Consider the following 24,604-nt stretch of genomic DNA (forward strand, 5'->3'; position numbering starts at 1 on the left):
TTTTATTTATCTTGTGTGTGTTATTAAATTTGTCTATTAGCAAGTTCCGCGTTAGTTGTTGATTGATTAAAGCAGACACCTATATATTTATATTTATTTATATATATTTTTATTCACTAAGTACCAAATAACCAAGCTCACTTCAAGCGCAGCACTTGTGTATATATTTTTATTTCTGTCTCTTGGGGGAACTAGCAGTCCTCCAGTGCTTGCAGCTGTTGTCTAGCTTTCTTTTAATTTATCTAATTAAGGTGCGCCAGGAGTGGGAGTGTTTACACACTCCCAAAAAACTTTTTTGTCACTGTAATATCTCAGCCTTACTCATATGGCAGAATGAGGCAGAATTTAACATTATCTGTGTATCCTGCCTCCAAAACATATCACAGTGTCTAAGAGCATTGTTCAGTTTGAAGAGCAGATCTGTTGTTGTGCAATGTTTTGTTTGAACTGTGTGGTTACTGATATAATTCAGAGATAATTATATAGAGAATATAAGGAAAATCTGGAAGTCTCTCAAATAATATGTGGACCTTTTACCTATGCTTTTCAGATCATTAGGGTTACTGCACCTGGTATTCCCAGGGAGTCTCCCACCCAGGTACTGACCAGGCCTACCACTGATTTTCTTTCAAGATCAGATGAGATTGGGTGTATCCCGTGGAGCATGGCAGTAATCTGCTGAATGAGAGAGTGCCCATTCCAGTAGATGAGAGACACAGGGGCGTACCTCTGCTTTCCAAACTTAGGACCTTACTTAGTGAAGATTGCAAATTCTGCTTTTTAGCAGAATTTGCAATCCTTTGACTCACATGCTGGAGCTGCCAATCGCAGGGCAAGGCCACCCAGCATGCTAACCGCTGCCCAATCTGCAATCACACACTAATTGCAACCTTGCCACAATTATTTGCGCAATCGCAGAAAGTAGGGAAGCCTCCTGCTGGCACAGCTTGGCTGAGATGGCAGGAGGGTCACTACCATCTTTTTTAACAGAGTGGCTGCGTGTGACATCACGCAGTCATCCTGATAACGCTCACACTATACCCCTTTTCACGCTACCATGTCTCCGTTTCCATGCCGCCACCCCACAATGGTCCATCTCTGCCTGAAATGTAGCGTTGACACCCCGCAACTACCTCTGCCTTTCAATCAGGCAGAGGCATTTTGCAAATACTGCTGGTCACCCGATGTCAATGCAGGCACATGAGAAGGATGGGTCCTGAGCATGTGCTCACGGGGTGAATGCCAAAATTCTGATTGTATCACGATTTGCGATCCAACCTGAATTGGCCCCTTAGTGTGCAGGTGTGTCATTGCAGAGATTTAGCACTAGCACATTTGGATGAGAGGACACAGAAATATAGCAGAAGAAAATAGATTAGACATCCACACTTTTGCTTCTACTTACACTTTATCCTATTATGAAGTAGAGGAAAATGTATGAGAGATCTAACAGTGTGGGATCCCCAAAGGATAAAAAGGGGTATAAAGAGAGGATTTTACCCTCTCTAAAGCATCATATCATTTTTGAGGCAAAGAATCGGATTGGATGAGCACAGTAACCCAGATGAGCTATCTAGATAGTTTCCAATTTAGTGGGATAGTGACATTTAAACAAGCCCTCTACAAGTGAAAAGGCCATTTGGACAGGTACCGGGCAGTGCACAACCCGGACCCACCTCTGGGGTACCTTGGTATCATATGCACTCATTTGGGTTTCTAATTCTTTAATTATTTTTGTACTATTTATACCACGGTAATGATCAATAATCTTTGTAAATTTAATAAGCAAACTGGATACAACACAGATATTTTTATGAGACATAGCACTAAGGAAATTACTAGCACATGTGAAGATTGCAATATTAATAAAATAAGAAACTGAGACATGGATCCACATTGAAAATAAATGAGATAAAGTAAAGTCTGACGTCAGACCATCAGCAACAAGGAGATTTATATAGACACCAGAGGGAACCAGGGAATCAGAAGTGGATGCCTGAGGTCAATTTAAAACAATCCCACATTATATTAGTAAAATTTTCATCTAAAAATGCCTGATGTGTCTATACTGAGAGGACAGTAGTAGGTGGACTTGGAGGTGTTGGAGGGACGGTGGAGGTCATAGTCCTCTAGCTTAGAGGAACAGCCAGGCTAGAGCAGTGGAGTTGTAACAACTGAGGCAGTGTGGGAAGTATGGAGTCCTCCTTCATAGACTCACCACCTGCTGTCCCCCACCAAGCTCTCAGGCTGCTTCCTGATTCAAGCGATGCAGAGGTTGGAATCACCAGTGACCCCAGGAAGCCACCATGCTGCAGAGGAGGAAAACACCTGTAGCTCTGGAGGCCAGTAACCAAGATGGCTCCTGCAATCAGAGCAGTCCGACTGTGCACCAGAATGTAGAGAGCAAGCAGGAGGAGTTCTGCTGATTGTGAGTAGAACAGGCAGCCAAGGGTTCTTGTTTCTGGATGTCAGCTGCAGGAAGAAATGGAGGTCCCGGCTCTGATAGGGTGGGTAGAAAGCAACAAGAAGGGATGTTATAAGCATCCCCCAGCTTTGCCATGTGAACCCCCCGACTTGTGGCAAACAGGCAGGAAGGGTAGGGCTTTGTAAGTGAGGTAGAGGGTCATTGTGCTATGATGGAGTCAATATGGAGCAAGAGCTCATACAAGGCACATCTGCTCTAATAGCTGACCAGGCCATGCCCCCATACAATACATCTTTGGACACAGCAGCGATGCTAATGCTGCGAGAGACATCTGTAGGAAAAAGACACCTCCTGCCAGGATCTGCATCTGAGTGCTGCATCTGAAGGTGTAGGAGAAGAGAAAAATAGTATGTGGGTACAATTATTAAGCTTCAGTGCTCACCTATGAATTAGTGATGTGAGCTCTGGATCTATATGAAATCTCTTCAGGCTAGCTTGTTACATTCCAGAACTGCTCACTCATCCTTCATAAGCTTTCCTATCCAGTTACATCCCCTCTGTACAGTCAACACATATTCTCTCTCTTTCTTTTCCCATCCTCCTGACCCAAGGCCAAGATCACTGTGCGACCTTATTATACATCCAACCAAGAAACTTACCATCTGGTGGACAATTATGCAATAGATAGCACCTATCCTTAAGTATCAAGGCCTATTTCCCAAGAGATTGTAAGCTTGTGAGCAGGGCCCTCCTACCTCTATGTCTGTCTGTTATTATCCAGTTTTGTTTTATCATTATTGTTTCCAAATGTAAATCGCAACAGAATACCCTGCGCTATATAAGAAACTGTTACATAAATAAATAAAAAAATACGTTCAGTACAACACGTCAAAGATTTTATACTTTATCTACTGTATTATTTGTTCATCCATTATGCTTATAATGTATGTGTCATTTTGTGCTGCAGGATTATAAACAGCAACATTATATGTTTTTTATTATAAATGTATTATGTTATATTGTATCTAGTATGTCTTATGTTTGAAAGATCTACTGATGCGGCTTTCAGACATGTGACCCGGGAATTTACTGGGTTTAGCAAGCCTGCAAATTCCAGAATCTCTGCTCCATGACCCTGATCAGGAGCAAGGTCATGGACTCAGGTTGTTTTTCTTTCACACATGCAGAAATCCTGTGTTGATGTGTGTACGCATGCAAAAACCCAGTATATAGCTGCATGTGTGAAAGAGGTAATAGAAAGCTTAATTTGCTTTACCACTTGCCTGGCATGGCCACATCAGATGCAACCACACCAGGCTGGGCTTTCCCTGATATGGCTGCACCTAATGCGACCAGCCAGAAAGCTCACTGTGCGGCTGCAGGAAGAGAAGCCTCCTGGATCCCTTTCCCCCAAGTGCTTGTCGTTCTGCCTATCACTGCTGATCAGCCAACCCAGCAGAACGCCCCGCTCAGCGGCTGAAGACATTAGCATCTGCTGGGGAAATGTACATAAAAGCAGCCCCTCACCTCCCCTGAGGAGCTCCAGAGGCTGCAGAGAGGATCTCGTGTCGGGAAACTGAAGTAGCGATGGTCACAATGTTCAGATTATCGATGGAAGCCATGTTCAAACATCAATGTTTATACCAATGTTTCTTTAATGTTATTTCTTTTAAAGAAATTGTGTTGGACATACTTTAAATATATGTTCTTAACCTAATTCAGTCATAGAGAAAACCCCCAAAATTACCCTAACCCTAAAATATTCAGCAGTTTAGTGGTTAATGAGTTACCAATTGGTGTGAAACACCTGTGAATAATCTAGTAGCCCACTATTTATGGCAGATCTGGTGTCTATGGACATGTTTCTGCCTCCTGAATAAGCTGCAGTCTGTAGTGAAATTCACTAAGGATTACAGACTTTCACTTCTCTGGAATTGCTACTTTTGCTCATCACTTTTAAGCCCTTTTATTCATATAGGCAGCAGGAAAATATTCTCCTCATTATTGTACCATCTACCTGGCTTATCCCTCAGTCAGACACAACTGGCCTGACAGGCACAGCAAAGCAGTTCTAGCTCCCCTCTCCGCCCCAAGGGGGCGCAGGGGTCTGTCCCTTCTAGTACCTTCCTATCTCTAGGTGCTGTTCGAAACCCCCCTAGTCAGTTATCCCGCCACCTGCGTGGAGTGCAGTAGTGACCCTCCTGGCCTCTCAGGACCATTACACCACTGCATCACTGTGCCACTGCATCACTGTGCCAATGCATCTCTATTGCTGAACTTTCCAACAGTGGTTCTGAGTGACACTGACTCTACTGTGCCTATACATTATTTCAAGTTTTGTTCATAAATTAAATGATCATTTGATTTTTTTGTTATAAAAACTGAAGGAAATGTGGTGGCGGCTCTTAAATTTCAGTATTTTTGTTTTACTTACTTTGAGGTTAATAAATTTGTTTTTTTATCAGATTTGAATATTCTTTCTTTGTACATCCTAATGAAGGTCACTGATCACTATAAGAGCGTTAGATTTGAGTTAATTAGGTGCTAATGATGATTTTCTAACAGGCGCCAGTCAGGTGCACTGCGTCTGACCCCAGGAGTCCCAGAGGTGCGCCTGACTGAGGGGTAACACTCTGCATATACATTGGTCTCTAGCACAGAGCTGAGTTGCACCTGACAGCACTTACAGTGACCATCACCGCCCCCCCCCCCAGCACATGGGGCTGACTGTGCACCACCTGGACCAGAATTACAGCTCGAGACAGCTGTCAGCAATATCACTGGTCCCCGTATATATGGGACTGCCTGTGACCTTAGTAGGGACCTGCAAAACACATGACCACCTGCAGACTGATTGGCTTCTATCAGGTGCCGGGATTATAATATTTAGCAGCTACAGTGACTGATATCCTGAACTACAGCGCTGCTACAGCATAGTCTATCATATTCTCCACTGAGTTCTCCTGTATTCTCCTGCACAAGCTGCAGATTCACCTGATTACAGACCTGGGCAGCACTGAGGTGTCTCAGCAGCTAGTATAGCCCATACACTTATTAGAGACAGAGCAGCATTGATTAGCAGGATTCTCTATAATTGGGCAATTAATTATGAATTCTAATTGACACACATATACATATACTTTTTAAGAAACAAGATATTTGCTATTCATTGGTTATTGAACTCGTGTGTGCAATGCCACCTACTATGCTTCTCTTTTTCCTATGTTGGTGTGAGAGGATCAGCAATCCTCAGGAGGTGTGTAGCAGCAGCAGCAATGTGTAATTGTTTCTGGGGCTTCCAGTGATATTGGTGCCAGGATAACCTATTCTCTTTATCTGAAGGTGGATCATTGGCTCACAGAGTAAGCTCAGGGGGAGCAGGAGATCTGTATCACAAGATGCAGAACAAGGTTTCAGCACTCCCAGTAAATAGGGCAACTTTTGCCCTTTTTCGGGAATGCAAGCCAGCTCGGCCCACCCTCAAACACCGGAAGAATATTAATCATGCTACCACCCTTGAGGCACTGCATTTATTACACAGGACCCGTTCTGCAGGTTGGGTCCTACGTATGCACAGTCTACCCACAGATAGATTTCTACAAGGGGGGGCATGACTAACTAGATGCCAGGGTAAATAATAGTGTTAGAAGCCTTCCACAATGCAATATAAATTCATAGTGACCAGAATTAATTATAAAGAACAGACTTACATGTATAAATAAAGTTCTGTCATCATAATATCAAGACACCCTAAATTATCCTAATAAACCTCCTAGCAGCTAAGGATTGCCCTGTGTTCCTCAATTATAAAAACCAACATAATACATATATATTAAATAAAGACACGGAGACATGGATTTGGCAGAAAATTGTTCGCTATTTATTTAAATGAACTAATGTAATTTAATGACTGCATGAGATATCAAAATTCAAAGTATCTTGGCAACGATAGAACGGCTAAAAACAACCCTAACCCACAAACAAATCCCACTCTATAAAAACTGAAGCAAACCATCTAAAACACAAAAGGTATCCACTCAACCTCCTTGTTGACTACCCACCCGTAAAGGTGATGAGGCTGCCCCCATAAAAATATAGTAACATAGTAACATAGTATCTAAGGTTGAGAAAAGACAATTGTCCATCGAGTTCAACCTATTGGTGGTCTCCTATGCAGTTTTCTTTCAGGACTAATTTTGTCTCGTGCTGATGTCAGCCGTTTTGTTTTAAAGACAGCCATTTTGTTTTAATACCTATAGTGCGTGACTAAGCACCATAACCCTGAATATCCTTATCCATTAGAAATTTATCTAACCCATTCTTAAAGGTGTTGACTGACTCGGCTGTTACTACTTCCTCAGGCAGGGAATTGCAAACATGTATTGTCCTTACTGTGAAAAAACCCTTTCACCGCATTGTGCGGAATCTCCTCTCCTCTAGCCTAAGCGAGTGCCCACGTGTCCTCTGAGCTGATCTTATCAAAAACAGGTCCCGCGCAAGCTCTGTGTATTGTCACTTATATATTTATAGATGTTGTTCATGTCCCATCTTAGTCTCCTCTTTTCCAGTGTAAACATGCCTAGCCTTGCAAGCCTTTCCTCGTATTCCAGTGTCTCCATTCCCTTAATTAGTTTGGTCACCCACATCTGAACCTTTTCAAGCACCAGAATATCCTTTTTGAAGTATGGTGCCCAAAATTGTACACAGTAATCTAGATGTGGCCTCACTAATGATTCATATAATGGTATTATAACACTCTCGTTCCTTGCATCAATTCCCCATTTTATGCATGCTAATATCTTATTAGCCTTCTTTGCTGCAATCCTAATTTTGGTACTGCTACTTAGTTTGATATCTATGTGAACACCCAAGTCATTTCCCAGTACAGAATCCCCTAATATTACCCCATTTAGTTTGTAGGCGTTGTTTTTGTTCTTGTTACCACAATGCATTACCTTACACTTGTCGGTATTGAATCTCATTGTCCATTTAGCTGCCCATGCGTTTAGTTTCACTAAATCATTCTAAATAGACTCTGCATCCTCCTCCATATTTATAACCTTACACAATTTTGTATCGTCTGCAAAGATTGACAGCATGCTCTCTAGACCTACTGTTAGGTCATTAATTAAAATGTTAAACAATAGTGGTCCAAGTGCAGACCCTTGTGTCACACCACTTAGCACTTCAGTCCAATTTGAAAATGATCCATTAACCACAACACGTTGCTCCCTATTATCTAACCAATTTCTGATCCAAGTGCATATTGTGCTCCCTAGTCTTATGTGACGACACGTGATGACACAGCCGGCGCTTTGTGTCGCACAGTGGTAAAAGACACATTGTTACTTTCCTAGCCCTGGTCCTACACATGGACTTCACCAATTGCCAATATGTTATTAGTTATATGCTAGACAATATTGTATTGTATTGTGTGGGTATTATATTGTACAGTTATATTTTATCTGTTATATTTGGTATATGTTGTTTATTTGGTTATTATATATTCAATGTAATTGTTAACTGAATAAGTCTAGGCCAGAGTGTTAGTAACATAGTTAAATCAGTTCATTGTAATGTAAGTCCCCTAGCTGTACACTCAGATGTGATTAGGATGAGTAGGTTATGTAGTAAACAGGTTCTGTATGGAGATGCAGGTAATCTGATCCTGTGCACTCCATTGTGTACAAGAGTCCAGACACCTCGTCTCCACTCCTGACTGACCAGCTCGTGTGATGAATAGACAAAGGAGGGTATAACAAGAGGAGTGAGCTCTGCTGGAGCAGAGAGATCTGACAGAGAAGGTCAGAGAGTGGCAGGAGACTGGCTAAGAAGTAATGTTCTGTCAGGAGTTCCAGGAGGGATTGTCGTGTAGAATTGGATCACAGAAGTGTGCTGAGCTGTTTATAACCCATTCTGTTCAATAAACCACTGTTGGTTTTCATCTACCACCATGACTGAGTGATTTGGAACCCGGTATCCTCACACCCTATATCTTGTAGCTTTTATATAAGTCGCATGTGCAGTACTGTGTCAAAAGCTTTGACAAAGTCTAAAAATATTATATCCACCTCCTTACCCTGATCAAGGTTCACACTTACTGTTTCATAAAAGCCAGGTAAGTTGGTTTGACATGATCGATCCTTAATAAATCCATGTTGGGTTTCTTTTAATGATCTAATTGGTATCAAGGAACTTCTGAATACTATCCCTTTGAAAACCTTCCAATACTTTCCCCACTATAGATGTAAGACTAACTGGTCTATAATTACCCGGTTCGGCTTTTCTTCCCTTTTTGAATATTGGTACCACCTCCGCTATACGCCTGTACTTGGGAACCATACCTGATATAACTGAATCTTTGAAAATCAAAAATAGTGGTCTTGATAGATCAGAATGAAGCTCCATAAGAACCCTTGGGTGAATTCCATCAGGTCCAGGTGAATTATTAATCTTTACATTTTTTTAATCAGTTACAGACTACCCCCTCACTTAAATAAGCATTTAGCAATGGGACATTATTTTTGTTGAGATTATGTGTAAGACCCTGCATTTGGTCTTCTCTGGTAAATACCGTTGAAAAAAACTAATTTAGTTTGTACGCTATGTCATTATCATTTTTGATTAAGACTCCCAACTTATCTTTTAGAGGGCCTATACTCTCCTTCTTTGATGTCTTGCTGTTGCTGTTTTTAAAAAAAAAATGGAATTTGCTTTTATTTCCCTTTCTACTAGTTTTTTAGTTTCTACTTTAGCCATTCTAATTTCTTTTTTGCATATTTTGTTACAATCCTTATAATGCTGAAATAACTCCGCATTCCCTTCAGATTTGTATTTTTTAGATGCTCGACTTATTTTGCCCATTAGCTCCTTTATCTTTTTGTAAAGCCAGACCAGCAGATGTATACCAGTCAACAAAGGTGAGCGTACTTAAAATCAACCACCAATCGAACTCCAACCAATTTCTTAATCCAAAAACAGGTAACTTGCTGTTCTTTCCCGCCAAAAACAATATTTCTGCTGACCGAAAAACCGACACAAAAATAGCCAACGAAGAAACACCACCAGCAACATACAACAAAATTGTGAGGGATGGTGGGAAGATTGAAACAAAAGAGGCTGACCCAGCCCCCTCACCAGACTCAAAATACTACTAACCACCCCCACTGTCTTCTCCTATAGGACAAAAAACCCACCCCTTAATGTCTCCCACAGGCCCGCCCCCAGCCTATGAGGTCAAGGCCAGCTCTACCACTAGGCAGCTTTAGGCAGCTTCCTATAGGTGCCGGGAACTGATAGGGTGGCCTGCTGAGGCTGCCTGGAAGAAAAAATAAAGATGTCTCTGAAAGACCAGTGTTCTACTGGCGGTCATAATGCAGAGCAGTGTGTGTGACCAGCTAGCTGACCAGGGACTCAGGCACACCTGACTCCCAGACATAGAGTTAATCACCAAAGAGAGAGGAGGACAGAGCACAAGCACAGACGCAGTAACTGGCCAGCAGTGTCAGCCTTTGCTGAGTTACTGCCACACAAATATAGCCAAACCGTCATGACCAGAGCCTCCTACACAGCGCTAGATAAGAGCCAGAGCTGCCTGGCGGAGTAGGAGAAACTACGCCAAGGTGAGAAAGGAGCCCCCACCACCACATAGAGTGCAGGACTGCCCGCACAGTGCGAAATCCTGTATCATGTATCCTGTACCCTTATGTCTCCAGGTCCACCCCCCTCATGTCCCTATGTCCTGTGATACCCCCTCCTACCTCATGTGCCCAGGTATTCTGTCATTCCCCTTCATGTGCCATGGTCCTGTATCCTAAACTCCCCCTCTCCATCCATGTCCTATGTTACCACCTTCCTTCTCATGTGCCAAAGTCCTGTGAAAAACCACAAGGTCCTGTGTTCCCCCATAATGTCCCCATATCCTGTGTCCTTCCTCCGGTTCTCCACCTCCTTCATGTCTCCATTATGTCCAGTGACACCACCTCCCCCTTCATGTGCCCAGGACCTGTCACTCCCCCTTATGTGCATAGGTCCTATGTACAAACTCTCCCTCTCCCCCATGTCCCATGTCCCCACCTTACTCCTGATATGTCAAGGGCCTGTAAAAAAATAAACACGTTCTGTGTTAATACCACCCCTCATGCCCCCAGGTCTTGTGTATCTCCCCCACATTTCCCATGTCATCCTCTCCCCCCTTATCTGACAAGAACCTTTGTCATCCCCCTAAGTCCTGTGTCACCCCCCTTATGTCCACAGTTCCTGTGTCCCTCCTCCCCTCACGCCCTCATGTCTTGTGTTTTAACCCCTTCCCAATTCATGTGCCCAGGTCCTGTTTCAACCTCCAAGGTCCTGTGTCACCTCCCCCTCCTCATGTCCCTAGGTCTTGTGCCTCTCCTTCTCCTGCCCCACTTATGTCCCATGTCACCCCCCTGCCCCTCATGTACCTATTTCCCTTGTCTACTCCTCTCATGTACCCAGGTCCTGTGTCCCTCCTCCCCTCCCACCCTTGTGTCCCATTTCACCCCCTCAATCTTCATGTGCTCAGTTCCTGTGTCATGGCATCACCAGGCTCGTACATCCCTGCAACTCTTTGTGGAATCATGGGCAACAGGAGAGCGGTTAACAGCAGAGTGTCCCAGAGCAGCACCATATGGACTCAGGTGATTGTGATTGTGACAGCACTAGTCACACAGAAGCACTGGGAAGTGGTTACAATACCTCCAGGATACCGGTGATCACAATGCAGACACCGGAATCCAGACAAGCGGCAAAATGCCAATGCCAGAATACCAACAACAAAGGCAATTCTCCTTCTGTGGGTGTCCTTGACACCGGCAGACCAAAGTTTTGCCTAGGGTTCCAAGAAACCTTGCGCCGGCCCTGTATGAGGTTTATCCCACTCCTTTCATATTCTGTCATTTTGTTTTCCGTATTTACACAAGGTGAACTGGCAGTAATACAACAAGTATACATGACATTACATCAGGGGCATAGCCAGACCTTTGTGGGCCCCATAGCATAATTTTGAAGGGTCCCCTTCTCTTTTCTAGATAGAAACTTCTCTGCATCAGTTGTTCCTTTTATGCCCCATAGTAGTGCCCTTGTCCTTTCTATGAACTATGTTATAATGGTACCCTGTGCTCACATTATACCACATAGTATCCCCAGTTCACAATGTGTCACATTGTAGTGCCCCAAATTAACAATATGAATCATTGTATTGTTGCCATTACACATGCTACACATTGCCCTCAGTTCTCATTATGCCACACATTGATTAGTTGGCAATTCCATGAACCTGGTATACAGATTTATGATCTGGGTGACGTTAAGTTGGGTTACAGAGCCAGGCCCCTGAGCCTCTCCCCATAGCAACTCCACCCCCTGTATCCAATGTACTGTAGCAACACCCATGACTACATTGCATATACAGGCGGCCACAGCCAAGAGACATGCATGTACTGTACCAGCAGAGGAACAAAGTGTCACAATGTCCACAATCACAATGACTCTCCAAAGCAACTTATATAGAGGCAAAGCACTTACTGTCACAGTATGGTAGGTGAAAATCAGTGGCACCAATTAGCTGCTATAATCAGAGATACACCAGTATTCATCATGCAAGTAAAGGACCACCTGTAAGTAAGCTCACACAAAATAGCCATGCAATTATAACAAGTCTCAATGGTGAATTTGTTATTTCATGGTAACAAACCTACTATATATTTGCAGAGTAGTCGTGAAATCTCAAGACCACCCAAAGCTGAATCATTACAGAATTCCTCACATCAGGAATACAGCACTGGGAAGATCCTATAAAATATCCCTGCAGCATAACAGTGAGGACCCAAAATACAGATAACATGAGCCAGGGCAGAAGAATACCAGAAAGTATCAATGCAATTCCTATAAACATGCACTCCAGCCCCACTCAGACTCATGTGTACACACTAGAACACACTAGGTCTCATGCAATGTGGGATAAACTAATTGCATCTCAATGATGATGACTACAGAAGCATTACCTTGCAGGACATCAACCAAACTTATGTCAAGTTACAGATGTGGTAATAGAGAGGCTAATTACACCAATGTACCCATCACTAAATCTAGTTCTAGCATGCTTCTGGAAATAAGAAGCCATCAGATATTCTAGCCATAAGATATAAAAGACACCAGACCCTCTGCACTATGGACCTTATTCAGTAAGGATTGTAAAATGTTCGATTCGCAATTCAGACGTTTGTTGAACAACTGTGCATACATGAGCAACTATAGCAACAGAAATTGCGTACAGTCATGATCGCAATGCAACCACTGTTACACTGAAAGGATGTCGGCATTTCTGGTTGGAAACCTGTCGATTACTGGGTGTGTCTGAAAAAAACGCAGGCCTGCCAAGGCATTTTTAGGAGGGCCTCTGACATCAGCGATGACCACTTCCAGCCTCTTGTGTCACAAGAATTTTGGAAGACCTTGCCTGGTGCAGATAGGAAAAATCTTTGATGTTCCAGTAATTGCGTATGGTTCTGCGATCAGACCGCATATTGCGATGTATTCCCAATTTCTGCATTGACTGTTTTTTTTATCTATTTCTGGGTGGCAACTATTTGATTGCATCAACTTCTTTTTAGCAGAAATTGCAATCCTTACTGATTAAGGTATTATGGGCAATAAACAAATTTGCAGGACAATTGTATTAATGCAGGATGTGTGTGCCCTTATACGTAATGAGCAGTATAGACTTATCACCGCTATGTTTACATGCATAAAGCAGAGTATTGAAACCCAAGACCCCCAGTACCAGAGTTACTCATATTATTCTGGAAGTATGTGCCACAATGATGAAACACCTCTATTTGTAATATACTCTAGCTGCACAACTAATGTATAAAAATACCGGGTGCAGAACAAAAATACAATGGTCGGGATATCTGCAGCGGCACAAGAGGCATAGGGAAGAACAGCAGCCAATGAGAGACAGGTACATTTTAGGGAGAAATGTGAGGATATTGGCAGGTACTGTATAATACAATACAGATAAAATACAGAGATCACTTACCTGTGGGTACTGGTACAGACTCAGTAACTGGGCCATCACATGGCTTGTAAGAGAATCAGAATCACCAACAAATCCAAACACTTTCTCATGTTTCATACAGGAATAATTAGGAGCCTCCATCATTTCCCCAGACAATATCTGCAGGACATAGCATAAGGTATTCTTTGGATCCCCACAAGTGTCATATATGTGATAACCCAGAGTCACATTGGGGAGAAGATCGGGGTCCTTGTTAATTTCATCAATTGCAAAGATAAATGCCAGGATATTTCTGTACTCCTCAAGGTTAACGCTGCAAAATGTTGAGTATGTGCCACAATTAGTAAGCCAATCATTAATTGCTGATGTTTAGTTTCTGTAGCCCAATGTTTAGTTATCACCCTCAGGGGCAATAATTCATGGTGAACAGGTGCCCCTGAGGGAAGTGTCTATCATGATCTCTAACAGATAAACTTGAGAATTGGCTATTCAATTTCATGGACTTTCCTGTATCAATATATAAAAAATTCCCTACTCTGGCATCTGATGAATGCTGCAGAAGCAACTACACCATGCTTCTGGAGAGCCTCAACTTGTCCTCCTATCTCTCAGTGGTTCCAGAGCATAGATCATTACATGCTCATGGATGACCTTACCTCTATCATGAAGCTCCCTTCTTCTGATTTTATGGCTACCTGGCATCACTGGTTAGTCTTTAAAGAAACCTGTTAATATTATGAACACATTTTCTTTTCCTCATCTACACAGTGTGAATAACTCGGATGACTCTCTTCCAGTTCTGACTTCTCCCCGTTTCCTTCCCCTTTTTCCTATCACCTATCTTTTGTAATTTCTTTCCTTTCCTTTCATTCCTTTTCTTATCCATTCTTTTCCTATTTACTATAGTTATCCTAGTATTGCTTGTGTCTCCCACTCACTCTTACTCTATGTTGTAAAATAAAAAGTACATAGTGAGTAGAAAGTCACAAATTAAGCATAATGATAATTGGTACAGAATTCTGCTTTTGCATTTAACACAACTTTATCTCACACAGAAGCACAGGTCTGGTATTATGGGGAATAGGGGTGGGTGTCAGGATGCAACCCGTCAGCAAAATACCAGCTGTCAGGAATCCGGTGTCGGCCTCCTAAGTGCGAGGATCCTGACCGCAAGCATTGTGACAGCACCCCAGAAGTACATAACATGCTAGCCCCAGTGGTCACTGCACCCTTACATTGTACTTTTGTTGCATTAGTGATGCCACTGAGAACTATATATAAGGAAAAATATACTTAGCGGCTACCGAGTCTCAGAGTCTGTTTCTTGCAAATGTCGCTATTTGGCGCTAATTCAGACACATCTATATATTCTTGTATCTGCTGATCCACATTTTATTTGTTCTTCATCATATTCTGTATATATGTGTTGATGTTTTAATAAAGTGTTAATATTTTTCACAGTCACTGATATATTATTATTTTTAGTATATATTCAGAATTTTGACGCTGTATAATTCTATTTTTTGGAAGTTGCATTTTTCAGCTGTAAAAGGATGGTTCAGGCCCTATGTTGGTTATACAGCTAGCAATCCTATGTATAGTACAGTAAATGTCTAGTACAGTAGCTGCAGAACCTCATTACTGCTAAGCACAAATCATTATACTGTTCTATAATTCATATTATAATTACAAAGAAAAATAGACAAGGTAAAAGTCAGTGTTAAAAATATTATCAACAATTCTTTCGGGTAAATATCAGGATAAAAAATTTTGATCCATAAAATTGTGCATCAACTATGACCATCAGGACACTTACAGCATAAACTTCTCATGTACAGACCACAGTCATCATAGTGTAATACTCACTCCAGATCTATCAGGGCTGCAGCGATGTTCCCTGCTAGAGTCTCATCATATATACCTGTCACTGATCATTATAGTGTAATACTCACTCCAGATCTATCAGGCTGCAGCGATGTTCCCTGCTAGAGTCTCATCATATATACCTGTCACTGATCATTATAGTGTAATACTCACTCCAGATCTATCAGGACTGCAGCGATGTTCCCTGCTAGAGTCTCATTATATATACCTGTCACTAATCATTATAGTGTAATACTCACTCCAGATCTATCAGGCTGCAGCGATGTTCCCTGCTAGAGTCTCATCATATATACCTGTCACTAATCATTATAGTGTAATACTCACTCCAGATCTATCAGGCTGCAGCGATGTTCCCTGCTAGAGTCTCATCATATATACCTGTCACTGATCATTATAGTGTAATACTCACTCCAGATCTATCAGGCTGCAGCGATGTTCCCTGCTAGAGTCTCATCATATATACCTGTCACTGATCATTATAGTGTAATACTCACTCCAGATCTATCAGGCTGCAGCGATGTTCCCTGCTAGAGTCTCATCATATATACCTGTCACTGATCATTATAGTGTAATACTCACTCCAGATCTATCAGGCTGCAGCGATGTTCCCTGCTAGAGTCTCATCATATATACCTGTCACTGATCATTATAGTGTAATACTCACTCCTGATCTATCAGGCTGCAGCGATGTTCCCTGCTAGAGTCTCGTCATATATACCTGTCACTGATCATTATAGTGTAATACTCACTCCAGATCTATCAGGCTGCAGCGATGTTCCCTGCTAGAGTCTCATCATATATACCTGTCACTGATCATTATAGTGTAATACTCACTCCAGATCTATCAGGCTGCAGCGATGTTCCCTGCTAGAGTCTCATCATATATACCTGTCACTGATCATTATAGTGTAATACTCACTCCAGATCTATCAGGGCTGCAGCGATGTTCCCTGCTAGAGTCTCATCATATATACCTGTCACTGTTCATTATAGTGTAATACTCACTCCAGATCTATCAGGGCTGCAGCGATGTTCCCTGCTAGAGTCTCATCATATATACCTGTCACTGATCATTATAGTGTAATACTCACTCCAGATCTATCAGGGCTGCAGCGATGTTCCCTGCTAGAGTCTCATCATATATACCAGTCACTGATCATTATAGTGTAATACTCACTCCAGATCTATCAGGGCTGCAGCGATGTTCCCTGCTAGAGTCTCATCATATATACCTGTCACTGATCATTATAGTGTAATACTCACTCCAGATCTATCAGGACTGCAGCGATGTTCCCTGCTAGAGTCTCATCATATATACCTGTCACTGATCATTATAGTGTAATACTCACTCCAGATCTATCAGGGCTGCAGCGATGTTCCCTGCTAGAGTCTCATCATATATACCTGTCACTGATCATTATAGTGTAATACTCACTCCAGATCTATCAGGGCTGCAGCAATGTTCCCTGCTAGAGTCTCATCATATATACCTGTCACTGATCACTATAGTGTAATTCTCACTCCAGATCTATCAGGGCAGCAGCAATGTTCCCTGCTAGAGTCTCATCATATATACCTGTCACTGATCATTATAGTGTAATACTCACTCCAGATCTATCAGGGCAGCAGCAATGTTCCCTGCTAGAGTCTCATCATATATACCTGTCACTGATCATTATAGTGTAATACTCACTCCAGATCTATCAGGCTGCAGCGATGTTCCCTGCTAGAGTCTCATCATATATACCTGTCACTGATCATTATAGTGTAATACTCACTCCAGATCTATCAGGCTGCAGCGATGTTCCCTGCTAGAGTCTCATCATATATACCTGTCACTGATCATTATAGTGTAATACTCACTCCAGATCTATCAGGCTGCAGCGATGTTCCCTGCTAGAGTCTCATCATATATACCTGTCACTGATCATTATAGTGTAATACTCACTCCAGATCTATCAGGCTGCAGCGATGTTCCCTGCTAGAGTCTCATCATATATACCTGTCACTGATCATTATACAGTGTAATACTCACTCCAGATCTATCAGGCTGCAGCGATGTTCCCTGCTAGAGTCTCATCATATATACCTGTCACTGATCACTATAGTGTAATACTCACTCCAGATCTATCAGGCTGCAGCGATGTTCCCTGCTAGAGTCTCATCATATATACCTGTCACTGATCATTATAGTGTAATACTCACTCCAGATCTATCAGGCTGCAGCGATGTTCCCTGCTAGAGTCTCATCATATATACCTGTCACTGATCATTATAGTGTAATACTCACTCCAGATCTATCAGGCTGCAGCGATGTTCCCTGCTAGAGTCTCATCATATATACCTGTCACTGATCATTATAGTGTAATACTCACTCCAGATCTATCAGGGCTGCAGCGATGTTCCCTGCTAGAGTCTCATCATATATACCTGTCACTGATCATTATAGTGTAATACTCACTCCAGATCTATCAGGCTGCAGCGATGTTCCCTGCTAGAGTCTCATCATATATTCCTGTCACTGATCAGTATACAGTGTAATACTCACTCCAGATCTATCAGGGCTGCAGCGATGTTCCCTGCTAGAGTCTCATCATATATACCTGTCACTGATCAGTATACAGTGTGTGACTGGTACACAGCGTGTGTGACATATACAGCAATGAGACACTGTGACACTGTCACCTCTGCAGAACTGTCACAGCGTTAGTCACACTCACACCTGGAGAGACACCTGGTGGTAGCTGCACACATGTTGTGGGGTCTCTCAGTACATGTATGTAATAGGTGGTGTGTTGTTGGGAAATGTGTGTCCCTATTTCACTATTGTAATATTTTTTTCCAGGATAACAAAACAATCAGAAAGACCCCTGTAAATAATTCAACAAGCAATTACAGTATATAGTCTAAACACAGAAAATACACAAAGAATGACCTACCCTATACATAAAGAGCGCAATTTAGACATGTTGTATGCATATTTATTCTCTACATTTTTGAAATGAGCTGATATTAGTCCTCCGATAATGATGTCTCCATCTTGGTAATATTTAAACTCAAATAAAGGCTTGAATGCAGCAAGGTGACACTGACTGGCTAAGTCCTGCTTTATAATCCCATTATATATTATCAGCAGGATAACTGACCACAGGTAACAGGCAGAGTGTACAGGAGACCAGGACATGACACACACAGGCTCTGCTCAGTCACTATAATCCCATTATATATTACCAGCAGGATAACTGACCACAGGTGACAGGCAGAGTGTACAGGAGACCAGGACATGACACACACAGGCTCTGCTCAGTCAGTATAATCCCATTATATATTATCAGCAGGATAACTGACCACAGGTAACAGGCAGAGTGTACAGGAGACCAGGACATGACACACACAGGCTCTGCTCAGTCAGTATAATCCCATTATATATTATCATCAGGATAACTGACCACAGGTAACAGGCAGAGTGTACAGGAGACCAGGACATGACACACACAGGCTCTGCTCAGTCACTATAATCCCATTATATATTACCAGCAGGATAACTGACCACAGGTTACAGGCAGAGTGTACAGGAGACCAGGACATGACACACACAGGCTCTGCTCAGTCACTATAATCCCATTATATATTATCATCAGGATAACTGACCACAGGTAACAGGCAGAGTGTACAGGAGACCAGGACATGACACACACAGGCTCTGCTCAGTCAGTATACACCCATTATATATTATCAGCAGGATAACTGACCACAGGTAACAGGCAGAGTGTACAGGAGACCAGGACATGACACACACAGGCTCTGCTCAGTCACTATAATCCCATTATATATTATCAGCAGGATAACTGACCACAGGTAACAGGCAGAGTGTACAGGAGACCAGGACATGACACACACAGGCTCTGCTCAGTCACTATAATCCCATTATATATTATCAGCAGGATAACTGACCACAGGTTACAGGCAGAGTGTACAGGAGACCAGGACATGACACACACAGGCTCTGCTCAGTCACTATAATCCCATTATATATTATCAGCAGGATAACTGACCACAGGTAACAGGCAGAGTGTACAGGAGACCAGGACATGATACACACAGGCTCTGCTCAGTCAGTATAATCCCATTATATATTATCAGCAGGATAACTGACCACAGGTAACAGGCAGAGTGTACAGGAGACCAGGACATGACACACACAGGCTCTGCTCAGTCACTATAATCCCATTATATATTATCAGCAGGATAACTGACCACAGGTAACAGGCAGAGTGTACAGGAGACCAGGACATGACACACACAGGCTCTGCTCAGTCACTATAATCCCATTATATATTATCAGCAGGATAACTGACCACAGGTAACAGGCAGAGTGTACAGGAGACCAGGACATGACACACACAGGCTCTGCTCAGTCACTATAATCCCATTATATATTATCAGCAGGATAACTGACCACAGGTAACAGGCAGAGTGTACAGGAGACCAGGACATGACACACACAGGCTCTGCTCAGTCACTATAATCCCATTATATATTATCAGCAGGATAACTGACCACAGGTAACAGGCAGAGTGTACAGGAGACCAGGACATGACACACACAGGCTCTGCTCAGTCAGTATAATCCCATTATATATTATCAGCAGGATAACTGACCACAGGTAACAGGCAGAGTGTACAGGAGACCAGGACATGACACACACAGGCTCTGCTCAGTCACTATAATCCCATTATATATTATCAGCAGGATTACTGACCACAGGTAACAGGCAGAGTGTACAGGAGACCAGGACATGTCACACACAGGCTCTGCTCAGTCACTATAATCCCATTATATATTATCATCAGGATAACTGACCACAGGTAACAGGCAGAGTGTACAGGAGACCAGGACATGACACACACAGGCTCTGCTCAGTCAGTATACACCCATTATATATTATCAGCAGGATAACTGACCACAGGTAACAGGCAGAGTGTACAGGAGACCAGGACATGACACACACAGGCTCTGCTCAGTCAGTATACTCCCATTATATATTATCAGCAGGATAACTGGCCACAGGTAACAGGCAGAGTGTACAGGAGACCAGGACATGACACACACAGGCTCTGCTCAGTCACTATAATCCCATTATATATTATCAGCAGGATAACTGACCACAGGTAACAGGCAGAGTGTACAGGAGACCAGGACATGACACACACAGGCTCTGCTCAGTCAGTATAATCCCATTATATATTATCAGCAGGATAACTGGCCACAGGTAACAGACAGAGTGTACAGGAGACCAGGACATGACACACACAGGCTCTGCTCAGTCAGTACATTCCCATTATATATTATCAGCAGGATAACTGACCACAGGTAACAGGCAGAGTGTACAGGAGACCAGGACATGACACACACAGGCTCTGCTCAGTCAGTATAATCCAATTATATATTATCAGCAGGATAACTGACCACAGGTAACAGGCAGAGTGTACAGGAGACCAGGACATGACACACACAGGCTCTGCTCAGTCACTATAATCCCATTATATATTATCAGCAGGATAACTGACCACAGGTAACAGGCAGAGTGTACAGGAGACCAGGACATGACACACACAGGCTCTGCTCAGTCACTATAATCCCATTATATATTATCAGCAGGATAACTGACCACAGGTAACAGGCAGAGTGTACAGGAGACCAGGACATGACACACACAGGCTCTGCTCAGTCACTATAATCCCATTATATATTATCAGCAGGATTACTGACCATAGGTAACAGGCAGAGTGTACAGGAGACCAGGACATGACACACACAGGCTCTGCTCAGTCAGTATAATCCCATTATATATTATCAGCAGGATAACTGACCACAGGTTACAGGCAGAGTGTACAGGAGACCAGGACATGACACACACAGGCTCTGCTCAGTCAGTATAATCCCATTATATATTATCAGCAGGATAACTGACCACAGGTAACAGGCAGAGTGTACAGGAGACCAGGACATGACACACACAGGCTCTGCTCAGTCACTATACTCCCATTATATATTATCAGCAGGATAACTGACCACAGGTAACAGGCAGAGTGTACAGGAGACCAGGACATGACACACACAGGCTCTGCTCAGTCAGTATAATCCCATTATATATTATCAGCAGGATAACTGGCCACAGGTAACAGACAGAGTGTACAGGAGACCAGGACATGACACACACAGGCTCTGCTCAGTCACTATAATCCAATTATATATTATCAGCAGGATAACTGACCACAGGTAACAGGCAGAGTGTACAGGAGACCAGGACATGACACACACAGGCTCTGCTCAGTCACTATAATCCCATTATATATTACCAGCAGGATAACTGACCACAGGTGACAGGCAGAGTGTACAGGAGACCAGGACATGACACACACAGGCTCTGCTCAGTCAGTATAATCCCATTATATATTATCAGCAGGATAACTGACCACAGGTAACAGGCAGAGTGTACAGGAGACCAGGACATGACACACACAGGCTCTGCTCAGTCAGTATAATCCCATTATATATTATCATCAGGATAACTGACCACAGGTAACAGGCAGAGTGTACAGGAGACCAGGACATGACACACACAGGCTCTGCTCAGTCACTATAATCCCATTATATATTACCAGCAGGATAACTGACCACAGGTTACAGGCAGAGTGTACAGGAGACCAGGACATGACACACACAGGCTCTGCTCAGTCACTATAATCCCATTATATATTATCATCAGGATAACTGACCACAGGTAACAGGCAGAGTGTACAGGAGACCAGGACATGACACACACAGGCTCTGCTCAGTCAGTATACACCCATTATATATTATCAGCAGGATAACTGACCACAGGTAACAGGCAGAGTGTACAGGAGACCAGGACATGACACACACAGGCTCTGCTCAGTCACTATAATCCCATTATATATTATCAGCAGGATAACTGACCACAGGTAACAGGCAGAGTGTACAGGAGACCAGGACATGACACACACAGGCTCTGCTCAGTCACTATAATCCCATTATATATTATCAGCAGGATAACTGACCACAGGTTACAGGCAGAGTGTACAGGAGACCAGGACATGACACACACAGGCTCTGCTCAGTCACTATAATCCCATTATATATTATCAGCAGGATAACTGACCACAGGTAACAGGCAGAGTGTACAGGAGACCAGGACATGATACACACAGGCTCTGCTCAGTCAGTATAATCCCATTATATATTATCAGCAGGATAACTGACCACAGGTAACAGGCAGAGTGTACAGGAGACCAGGACATGACACACACAGGCTCTGCTCAGTCACTATAATCCCATTATATATTATCAGCAGGATAACTGACCACAGGTAACAGGCAGAGTGTACAGGAGACCAGGACATGACACACACAGGCTCTGCTCAGTCACTATAATCCCATTATATATTATCAGCAGGATAACTGACCACAGGTAACAGGCAGAGTGTACAGGAGACCAGGACATGACACACACAGGCTCTGCTCAGTCACTATAATCCCATTATATATTATCAGCAGGATAACTGACCACAGGTAACAGGCAGAGTGTACAGGAGACCAGGACATGACACACACAGGCTCTGCTCAGTCACTATAATCCCATTATATATTATCAGCAGGATAACTGACCACAGGTAACAGGCAGAGTGTACAGGAGACCAGGACATGACACACACAGGCTCTGCTCAGTCAGTATAATCCCATTATATATTATCAGCAGGATAACTGACCACAGGTAACAGGCAGAGTGTACAGGAGACCAGGACATGACACACACAGGCTCTGCTCAGTCACTATAATCCCATTATATATTATCAGCAGGATTACTGACCACAGGTAACAGGCAGAGTGTACAGGAGACCAGGACATGTCACACACAGGCTCTGCTCAGTCACTATAATCCCATTATATATTATCATCAGGATAACTGACCACAGGTAACAGGCAGAGTGTACAGGAGACCAGGACATGACACACACAGGCTCTGCTCAGTCAGTATACACCCATTATATATTATCAGCAGGATAACTGACCACAGGTAACAGGCAGAGTGTACAGGAGACCAGGACATGACACACACAGGCTCTGCTCAGTCAGTATACTCCCATTATATATTATCAGCAGGATAACTGGCCACAGGTAACAGGCAGAGTGTACAGGAGACCAGGACATGACACACACAGGCTCTGCTCAGTCACTATAATCCCATTATATATTATCAGCAGGATAACTGACCACAGGTAACAGGCAGAGTGTACAGGAGACCAGGACATGACACACACAGGCTCTGCTCAGTCAGTATAATCCCATTATATATTATCAGCAGGATAACTGGCCACAGGTAACAGACAGAGTGTACAGGAGACCAGGACATGACACACACAGGCTCTGCTCAGTCAGTACATTCCCATTATATATTATCAGCAGGATAACTGACCACAGGTAACAGGCAGAGTGTACAGGAGACCAGGACATGACACACACAGGCTCTGCTCAGTCAGTATAATCCAATTATATATTATCAGCAGGATAACTGACCACAGGTAACAGGCAGAGTGTACAGGAGACCAGGACATGACACACACAGGCTCTGCTCAGTCACTATAATCCCATTATATATTATCAGCAGGATAACTGACCACAGGTAACAGGCAGAGTGTACAGGAGACCAGGACATGACACACACAGGCTCTGCTCAGTCACTATAATCCCATTATATATTATCAGCAGGATAACTGACCACAGGTAACAGGCAGAGTGTACAGGAGACCAGGACATGACACACACAGGCTCTGCTCAGTCACTATAATCCCATTATATATTATCAGCAGGATTACTGACCATAGGTAACAGGCAGAGTGTACAGGAGACCAGGACATGACACACACAGGCTCTGCTCAGTCACTATACTCCCATTATATATTATCAGCAGGATAACTGACCACAGGTAACAGGCAGAGTGTACAGGAGACCAGGACATGACACACACAGGCTCTGCTCAGTCAGTATAATCCCATTATATATTATCAGCAGGATAACTGGCCACAGGTAACAGACAGAGTGTACAGGAGACCAGGACATGACACACACAGGCTCTGCTCAGTCACTATAATCCAATTATATATTATCAGCAGGATAACTGACCACAGGTAACAGGCAGAGTGTACAGGAGACCAGGACATGACACACACA

The 24,604-nt window shown here is 43.0% G+C and overlaps 1 pseudogene; it reads right to left on the minus strand.

The window, feature by feature from the left end:
- Nucleotides 1–557: 557 nt before the first annotated feature.
- Nucleotides 558–676, minus strand: LOC134937208 (5S ribosomal RNA; annotated as a pseudogene).
- Between the last annotated feature and the right edge of the window lie 23,928 nt (nucleotides 677–24,604).

Source organism: Pseudophryne corroboree, chromosome 1 (assembly GCF_028390025.1).
Source record: "Pseudophryne corroboree isolate aPseCor3 chromosome 1, aPseCor3.hap2, whole genome shotgun sequence".
NCBI classification, from domain to species: domain Eukaryota; kingdom Metazoa; phylum Chordata; class Amphibia; order Anura; family Myobatrachidae; genus Pseudophryne; species Pseudophryne corroboree.